We start from the raw sequence: 10,505 nt of genomic DNA on the forward strand, positions 1-10,505 counted from the left end.
CTTTATCACAGGAAATAGCTGCCTGAACAGCATTTTAACTCTTTAAGCATTTTGTTAGACACTGCCAGCGACCCTCACAGTAGATGACAGGGTTCACTCACCATTTCCCCAAACTTTCTTTATCCTGACGGAGCTCCTCAGCTCTCAGGAGAAGTTTCCCTTAAACAGCAAGCACCTGAACAAGGGATCTCTTTGGACTCACAGTTCAGAGGGATGAAATCCATCATGGATGGAAAAGAACGGTAGCAGGGACACGCTCGCCCACAGAAGTAAAGAAAGAGGAAGTAGGAACTAGGAAGTAGAAACAGGGGCATCTTGAAATCTAAGTGACTCTCTACTTCCCCCCTTCTTAATCTAGTCTGGGACTCCTGCCATGGATGGTGCTACACACATTTAGAGTAGCTCTTTATTACTCAATTAAGTTTCCCTGAACACTTCCTCACAGACACGCCCAGAATTGTGCTTCATTAATGCCCTGAAGACCTAGATGTTTCTTCAGTCAATAAAGCTGTCAACTGATTTAACAATCACAGAAAAGACTCCTAGGTGATGAAAAGCTGAGCAAGGATTGCTTCTTAGTACTCCTGTGGTTTTTCTGAACAGAGAAGAGAGCCCTGCAGTTATCGAGACTGAAGGTTTCTGTGTGGTACAACTGGAAAGATTAGAATTAGGAGGTCAGGTTAAAGCAGGTACTGATTTCACACAAGGGTTAGCTGGATTTAGAAAGGGCGTGGGGGGCGTGGGAGAGCTGGGCATAGTGGCACACAGTATTAATCCGAGCACTTGGGAGCAGAGGCTGGTGGATCTCTGTGAGTTTAAGGGCGGCTTGGTCTACATAAGCAAATTCTAGGTTCCAGCACAGACAGGGCTACATAGTGAGACCCTGTCTCAGAAAAAGAAAGAGAGAGAGGAAGGGAAACAGTGATCTAGACAGACATATGAGACTAAGCAAAGCCTAAGTGCTCACATTAAAAAAGACTGTAGGGATAGAACAGGGTCCTCCTAGAAGCCCCCCCCCATACACACACACATGTATGAACGCACAAATGTTATATGAGCTGGTGAGATTTGAATAAAAATCTACAAATCAAATGCTACTATATCAAAGCTAAGCTTACTGATTTTGGTAACTTCTCTATAAATAAGAATCTTAGTTTTTAGGAAATATCCATTACAATTTGGGATATAGAAAAAGAATAATGTCCAAAACATATTCTCAAATAGTGATGGAAAAAGAAAATAGGAAATAGGTAGGTAGGTAGATAAATAGATGATAGACAATAGAGCAAACATAAGAAGATATTAAAAATTGGTGAATCTAAATGAAGAACATATGAGGGTTTCCATACTAAACTTTTAATTTTTCTGTAAATTTGAAATTATTTAAAGGTAAAAATTTCTTGTTCGGGGATAGTGGCACCTCCTGGTACCTACTCAGGAGTCTGCAGCAGGAAGGCCAGAAGTTCCAGGCCCTTTCTGGGCAATTTAGAATACCCTGTGTTGTTTCAATATAAAATAAAAAAAAAAAAAACATGATTAAAGTGGAGTGATCTCAGTGGTAGATGACAGAGTGCCTGTCTATCTCCAATGGAGAAGGGAAGGTTCTTGGAGAGGGAAAGAAAAAGGGAGGAGAGAAACTGAAACAAATACTTTTAATTAATACTCAGAATACAAAACTGTTGGAGGAGGGGGTTACTTGTTCATCCTGGCCTCCCAGAACCAAAATAACAACTCAGAAACTGCATTAATTAAATCACTGCCTGGCCCATTAGCTCTAACTTCTTTTTGGCTAACGCTTACATATTAATTTAACCCATTTCTATTAATCTGTGTATGGCCCTGTGGCTGTGGCTTACTAGCTAAAGTTCTTGCATCTGTCTCCAGCTGGGCTACAAGGCATCTCTCTGAGTCTGCCCTTCTTTCTCTCAGAACACAGCCTAAGTTTCCCTGCCTAGTTCTGTTCTTCCCTGCCATAGGCTCAAAGCAGTTCCTTATTCATTAACCAATAAAAACAACACACAGACAGAAGGACCTCCCACACCACAAAACCCTAACATGGTGAGTCAAGAAGCAAGACAGCTTCAGGACCTAACTTGCTCTTAGTTTAACAACTCAGCTTCAAGGGCGCTAAGCAGGCCTGAGAGAACCATACAGTATCTCTGAGGGTGCAACCCCAACATGACGCAGTCCACAGTCTACCTGACCCTGTCTCCCAACATCGCCACACTGAGGCCCAAGTTTCCAGAGTATGGATCTCACTCAGATTGTATCCCAACCCTGCCAACGAGTTCCAGAGTTCGGAAAACCCATGTGGGAACTGAGCTTGGCAGGGAAATCCTAACGGGAAGCATTGGTGTGACGAATGTCTCTGAAAGCTTTCCCCTACTCAGTCACTACGATGGCAACATTTTCTAAAGAAATTTCATTTTAAAATTTCTTCAGAGACCAGGGGCTGAGGACATACCTCAGCTGGTACAGTACTTGCCTAGCACAAGGCTCTGGCTTCAATACCCAGCACCATATAAAACCAGGCATCATGGTACATGCCAGTAATTCTGTATTCAAGAAGCATAGGCAGAAGAATCAGAAGTTCAAAGCCAGTCATAGTGAGTTTGAAATCAGCCCTGTCTTCCTAAACACACATATGCGCACACATGCACATGCACACACACACACACACAAACCAAAAAAATTCTGTGGGACAATCTTTTTGTACACTGTGAAGATATGTCATTCTGACTGGTTTCATAAAAAGCTGAACGGCCAATAGCAAGGCAGAATTTCCAGGCCCTGGCTGCTGGAAGAAGAAGGCAGAGACTCCAAGAGACACAGAGCAGACAACATGGACATTACAAGTAAAGGTAACCAAGGCACATATAAGAAAGGAGATTAAAACATATGAGTTAATTTCAACTGTAAGAGCTAGCTAAAAACAAGCCCAAGCTATTGGCCAAGCTTTCATAATTACCAAAAAGTCTCTGTGTCATGATCTGGGAGCTGGCCTGAGGAACAGAGAAAGATCTGTTGTAAAAAAGATAAAATTTATTAAAATATTATCATCTATAAGTCCTTTGTATTAATATAATAGAATTGATGTGGGAAGGTCATTTGTCAATCTATTGTTTCATTGGTTAATCAATAAAGAAAACTGCTTGGTCTGATAGGTCAGAAAATTATGTAGGTGGAGTAGACAGAACAGAATGCTGGGAGGAAGTGAGGTAATCGCCATGCCTCTCCTTTCTGGATCAGATGCGATGAAGCTCCAGCCCAAGATGGACGTACACTAGAATCTTCCTGGTAAGATACCACCTCGTGGTGCTACACAGATTATTAGATATGGGTTAAAGCAAGATATGAGAGTTAACCAGTAAGAGACTAGAGCTAATGGGCCAAGCAGTGTTTAAATGAATACAATTTGTGTGTTGTTATTTCGGGGCATAAGCTAGCCGTGCAGGAGCCGGGTGGGATGAAAAACAGCCCCTCTCACCTCCTCACTACATAGAATGAGGCTGAGTATTGATAAAGAACAGACATTTATTTCTACTCTGGGAGCTGGAGAGTCCAAGATAAAGGTCACAGAGAGTCTCCTCGTCTGATAGGGATAATTGGCTGGTTCCGAATCAGTGTCTCAAGGCTGCATCCTCCTGAGGGCAGAGCAAGGAAGGGAGAAGAGCAAAATAGTCTACTGTGTGGTCTGGTTTTTTGTTTTGTTGTTGTTGTTATTGTTGTTGTTGTTTGTTCTTTTGGTTCCTCACATTGTTACCCAATCTAGCCTCCAACTAAAGATCTACCACCCTCAGTCCCAGCTTCCCAAGTGCTGGGATTACAGGCATGTGCCACCAAACTCAGAATGAAGCTTCCTTTTTGATGATTTTATTTTTATTAGTCTATAATCACATGTAGGTGTGCGTGTGCATATGGATATGTGTGTGTAAGCACACATACCTATATAGGCCAGAGCTGTAATTACCTCTAGAACTGAAGATACAGAAGGTTGTAACCCACCTGAAATGGGCCCTCTAGAAGAAGAGTAAGTGCTCTTAACTGCTTTCTCCAACCCTGGAAGCCTGTTTTCTGAGAGACTTCATCCTACCTCTGATGGGAGGAGCGTTCACAAACAAGACCCCACCTCTTTAGAGGAGCACTTTGGAAAGGTCAAAGTCAAACCACACAACACCACGAGTGGGAGTAGACACACCTTCCCCGCCCCTGAAACAATGTATATTAACACTGGTTTCCTATTCAAAGCACCCAGCCAAAAGCCAGAGATGTTTTTATTCAGCACAGCAGTTAAGGTGTTGCGTAATCTCCAGCTGTGGCTCACTGTCAGCTCAGCCAGAAGGGCAGGGTGACTGAAGGGCTGACTCATCAGCCCTGTCCCCAGCAGCTCAGACACAGTCATCCTGTCAGGCTCACCAACGCCAAGTGAAAGCACTTTCTAAACCCGACCATGTTCTACCACATTGTCTTTGAGCTAGGAGGAAACAGGAAAAGCAGGAAGTGGGAGAGGGACAAACTATTCATGAGTACCCAGGACCCGAGAGAAAAATACGTAAGCAATTTTAGATATTTCTAGACTTCCAAGCAGACATTCTAAAATACCTCCCAAAAATTCATATATCCAGCCTATGAGACAGAAATAAAATATATGAGAGGGTGTTTAATCAGAACGACAGTAACTATTAAAATTGCTACTTATTGTTAGAGAGTGTGTTGGTTTGAATGAGAATGGCTCCCATAGGCTCATATATTTGAATAATTGGCCCCTGGTTGGTGGAACCATTTGGTAAGGATTAGGACTGTGGTCTTGTTGGAGGAGGTGTGTCACTGTGGGCAGACTTTGAGATTTCAAGAGCCCACCTATTCCCAGTTCACTCTCCCTATTTCCTGCTTCTGGATCAAGATGTGAGCACTTATGGACTGCTTGCTTGCCTGCTGTCATGGTCCCCACCAGGAGTGCCATGGACTCTCCCCCTCTGAAACTGTAAGAGCCAAATAAACTCTTCTGTGGGTCGCTTTGGTCCTGATACCTATAGCAACAGGAAATTAAGAGAGAAAAGAAAAGGTTCAAATCAAGACGTTCAGGGGGAAAAACCTATAGGACAAAAAATCGATAAGGAAGGTAAATGAATCAAATACTAAAGAACACACACATCCCAGTGTGCTACATGTCCACTTGCAGAAGGATCCTGAGTTTACGGCCAGACTTAGCTACACAGTGATTGAGGTCAGTCTGAGCAGCACGAGGTTCTGCCTAAAGACAGAAAAAAAAAAAGGTAGAAAAATAGCAACATAAAAATAATGCCAAAAGTTTTATTTTAGAATATAAGAATAGGTAAGAGGGTTAAGACTCCTGATCGAGCAAACAAAGCAGCAGGACACACACAGCTGAGAAGTGATATAGGCAATATAAAAAGCATGGAGATCTTGTTTTATTCTAAGCAAGCTTTTTGTAACCTGAAGCTTAAAAAAAGCGAAACACTTAAGAAAATGATTTATAGTCTTGAAATAGGTGTAGCTGCTCCAATAGCAATAAAGTTGGGCTGGGAGTGTAGCTCAGAGATAGCCCATCCATCCAACAAGCCGTAGGCCATGGGCTTGATTCCAAGCACAATAAAATCAATCGTTTAGTGAATTTAAAAATAGAAAACAGGAATGAAATGAATATGTAAAACACAAAATAAATAAAAATTGCCTCTGGCTTTAATCTATTTGCCAAAGACATCTGCTCCTCTCCCGACTCTGCCTTTTACTTGCTCCTTGCACTTTAGACAAATTTACACTCTAAATAAAATTCATACATTGTCTTTTTACTTGGTATAGTGAGGAAGGCAAGCTTAAAGATAGCTGGGAGACCTGAGAAACTCTCCTTGGGAAAGAAATCCAATTCATCTCCTTCCTTGTCCAGTTTGGGGTGGGACACATCCTGGTAAAGGAGAGACTAAATAGCCCAACTTAGACCATGTGGGACACCAGCACTGTGGAAACTGATCCAGCCTTGAAGCATATGGAGGATTGGAGTGTTTGTATGCCTAAAATTATGGAATGTATGACCCATTTACACACAGATGGTCCAGAGTTATGCAACAGCCCACCCGTGCATAGGGTACCGTTCCACCCCCATTCCATGCATTGGAATCTGCTGCAGACCCAGAAAGAATCCCAGAAAGGAACCGGGGTACTTGAGCTAAGCCTGCTCTGCCCACTCACACTCTGTGCAGTGTGTTCGCTGCTCTTACCCTTGCTTTTAGTGACTCGACCCTTCCGCTACTGCTTCCCTGTGTCCTGTTAAAAAACGCAAGAAACCTGGACACTGACGAGCAACTGTACCTCTCATGGGACTAAAAGCTCCTCCTCTGTGATAGTCGTGAGAGCTGGAAAGCTCGGCTCTTACTAGGGTGCTGATATTAGACGTGTACATGGTTAATGCTTTCTTGGTTTGGAAATCACCACCCAGTTCAACTTCTTTGTCCATTAATAATTTTCTACTTGGGGGGATATTCTTCGTCCTCATTGAATCACTCTGTAAAAGGAATTTTACCTAAACCAGCGATGTTGCTTTCCCAAAATTTATGCCACCCACACTTAACACCAAGAACTTGACAGTTTCCCTCTCCAACTGTGCCCTCGCCAGTGTCTGAGTGAGTCACGCCATTTATGAACTAAAAAAAAAAAAAAGAACTCCGTATGTGAACACAATGTCTCAACTGAAACGTCTGTGAACTAGTGACGCCATTACAAGTAGGTATTATTTTCATTTCCTGTTCTATATTACCCTGTTCATAGGATGAAATTTTTTTTCACCTTAACCTTTAAAAAAAAATTCCTACAGGATAAGAATTTAGTCTTTTGCTTGCTGTGATTGCCATGTGCTTTTCCTACTCATTGTTTTTAACTTTCAGAGTTTAGCACCACTATGAATAAAATACTCTGATATTTTCTTCAGGTCTGTAATTTTTAATCAAAAATGTCCCATATTACTTTTCTATAGCTTTGTAATTCTTAAAAATAAAATTAATTATGTTTCTAATGACAAAAATCTTAACCACCCACTATAGGAAAGTTGATACAGATTTTTAAGGAAAAAAATCATTTTCATCTCACATTTTCTTTAGAAATTTGGAGAGAATTTAATATTAGGAAATCTATTAATGGGTTTATACTAATATATCTATTAAGATAAATCACATGACCCATGTAGATGTCCCTAGATAATAAAAATAACAGTAGTCTTCAATATAAGAAAAAATTCTGTATAAAAAAAAATATAAGTAAAGAAAGGAAGATTAGCACAGGCAGAAGTAAAAGAGAGAGCAGAGAAACAATTGAGGAAGTGAATGAAACCAAAGCCAGTTACTTGAAAGAATCAATAAAACTGAAGAGCCTTTAACTAGACGAGCAAATAACAGGAGAACTAGATGACTGCATTCCAGAATGATGAGGAACAAAACTGCTGACCTCACATAAGCAAGACAGAGACTGAAGGAATCCCGTGAGCAAGTGCACAGCAGCCAGGTGACCCAGACAAGGCGAGCATGGGTTCTCAGGGATGTCAACCTGACTAAACAACTCTCCAAGCAGAAAGCGAGAGCGAAACTACACAGAGACTAAATTAGAAATCAAGACTTCTACACAGAAAACCCTAGCACGGATAAAAATGGAACGCCCTTGCTCACAAACTTCCCCCCTCAAAACAAATAAGAAGAAAACAAAAAAACCAGAGCAGTGGGAACGTCATTAACTCATTCTGAGAGGTGGTATCCCGTTAGCCACACCGATGACACCATAGAGAAATAAAGCCACAAAAGCAGGATTTGCTGGGAAGGCAGATACAAATGAGCTCACTCCAATGTGAAGAACTGAGATGCGTATGTAAAAGGTTTACACATATTCAAGCCAGATTTACCTGGGAACACAGCTTTTCCAGCATACAAAAATATCTCTAGGTTTTGTGCCATAGTACAAGATTAAAGAACAGAAATCAAATGATCGGCAAATGCATAAAAAGTGTTTTACGCTTTAGGAACTGATCTGAGCAATAAGCATTCTCAGTCTTTTTTTAAAAAAAAAAAATTTATTAGTAGTTTGTGTGGGTGTGTGTGTGCATGAATACAAGTGCCTGTGGAAGTCAAGTTACCTCCTTCTTTAGGACCATCAAATCGCACAACTAACTACAAGGGAATACTAGTTTTCGTCAGTGTTTTGACTGTGTGTGTGAGAGTGGGCTGTTGAAGCAATTTGATCTATACACAACCTGTCAATATGTTTGTAGTTTGTAAAGAATTGCTCTCATGAAGCCATTAAATTGTGCCAGAAAATGATTGACATATTATCTTGACCACATCATCCACGAGTGTAGCCAGAGATTTTTCAAATGCAGGCGGTGGCCAGAAAAACAGCTGGTGTCCTTGGCTCAAACCGGATGCTTTAGATTATAAAGTAATGAATCATCCGTGTCACCGGTAGAGCAACTCTGCAAAGATCTAACAGAAAATAAGGGAAGGTTCATTCCAACTCACTCTTCCTGCCAAGCTACTCTGGTTCTTCAAAACTACTATCAAGTATATTAATACATAGGCATATTAATATAACTAATTAAATATGGGTTAGGAGCATTCATTTTTATTCTTATCCCACTAAAGGTAGATCTGCTTAAATACAACCTTTTGTTTCCCATTTGAATAGTCCATTTGGGCTTTGGCACTGTGATACCAAAATTATTTTTGTACAGCTTTTTTTTTTTTTGGAGCATAGTTCAAGCTGTCTATATATTTGAATGGCACCATTTGATACATTCTCTATACACCCATAAGCCATCATAACCGTCAAGATAACAAACATCCTCAAAGGCCTCTGTGCCCTTTCATGATCCTTCATGTTTATGTCACCTGGGCAAATTCTGCCACTAACATTAGCTTGGATTTTCTGTGACTTTTAACAAAATTGGATCATACATAGGTGCTTTGGTGGCCTAATCTCTTCTGCTCAGTGTGATCGTCCTGAGACTCAGCCATGCTGTAGAGTGTATTGATGGGCCATTCCTTTTTTTAGCCAAGTAATATTCATTTTATGGATAAACCAATGTCTGTCCACACTGCTGTTTATGAAGGAGACGTTTCCAGTTTGGGGTTGCTACAAAAAGCCAGTAGAAACAGTGAGGAACAAGTGGATGTCCGGTCATCTATTTTCCTTCCTTTAAAAATAAATCCTTGCAGTAAAATGACTAGATTACAGTCAGACAAATGCCTAAACATTTTTTTGTCTTGTTTTGTTCTGTTTTTCAAGACAGGGTCTCTATATGTGGCCTTGGATATCCTAGAACTTGCTCTGTAGGCCAGGATGGCTTTGAACTCACAGAGATCCACCTGCCTCTACCTTCGAGTACTGGGAATCAAGGGGTGTGCCTCTACTACCTGGCTGCCTAAACATTTTTTGATGTCAGCTAGTTTCTAGAGTATTCATACCATTCTTTAATTCTGCCAGCTGCACATGCCAACTCTAACTGCTCCAGGTGCCAAGCAATACTTTGAGTGGCCACCGTTGCTAGTCTGAGCCCTTCTAACTGGTGTGTAGTCACATGTTACCTGGTGTGTAGTCACATGTTACCTGGTGTGTAGTCACATGTTACCTGGTGTGTAGTCACATGTTACCTGGTGTGTAGTCGCATGTTAACTGGTGTGTAGTCACATGTTGCAGCTTCATTTCTGTTTTTACGGTGTTATAATTTATATTATTGTCGTTTATATTTTATACTTACATTTTATCTTTCATGAAATATATTTATATTTTTGCATTTTCTGTTTCTCTAGTGACTGATAATATTTAACACATTCCACGAGCTTATTTGCCATCTGTATGCCTTCCTGAGTGAAGGACACACTTAAATCTTTTGCCCAATTTAATTGAGCTCTTTTCTTGTTTTGAATACTAAAATTCTGTCTGCGTACTGGTAACAAGTCATTAAACAAATATTGTTTTCCCCAGTCTACAGCTTGCTTGTATTTTTGTTATCCTAACAATTACTTTGAAGAGCAGAAGTTTTTAAATTTCATGAAATCCATCTTATCAGTCTTCTCTTGTCAGTTTTGCCCTTGGTAGCATAAATCTAAGCCATATTTGTCTAACTTAAGACCCCAAGTTTTTTTTTCTTTACTATCATCTACAAGTTTTATAGTTTTACATCTTAGGTCCAAGAGTCACTTGTGCTATTTGTATATGATGTAAGCAAGGCATAAATTAAAGTAGTTTTTTTAAAACCTTTTTCAGCTTGCATTTGAGTCTAATTCTTCTAATCCCTTCCGTCAGTGGCGTCCCTTCTCCACTGACTTGCATCGGCACCTTTTACAAAATTCACTTGTGGCCCAGAAATGTATGCCTTTCAAAGTCCCCTCTGCTCTTCTGCTGGTCTATTGTTAAGTTTGATTTCAATACCACACTGTCGCAAGGCCTGTGGTTTTTCACACAGAGTCTTGAAAGGAGGCAGGCATATCATTCTGAGCCAGTTT

The sequence above is a fragment of the Chionomys nivalis genome, chromosome 5 (genome assembly GCF_950005125.1).
Source record: "Chionomys nivalis chromosome 5, mChiNiv1.1, whole genome shotgun sequence".
In the NCBI taxonomy this organism is placed as follows: Eukaryota; Metazoa; Chordata; class Mammalia; order Rodentia; family Cricetidae; genus Chionomys; species Chionomys nivalis.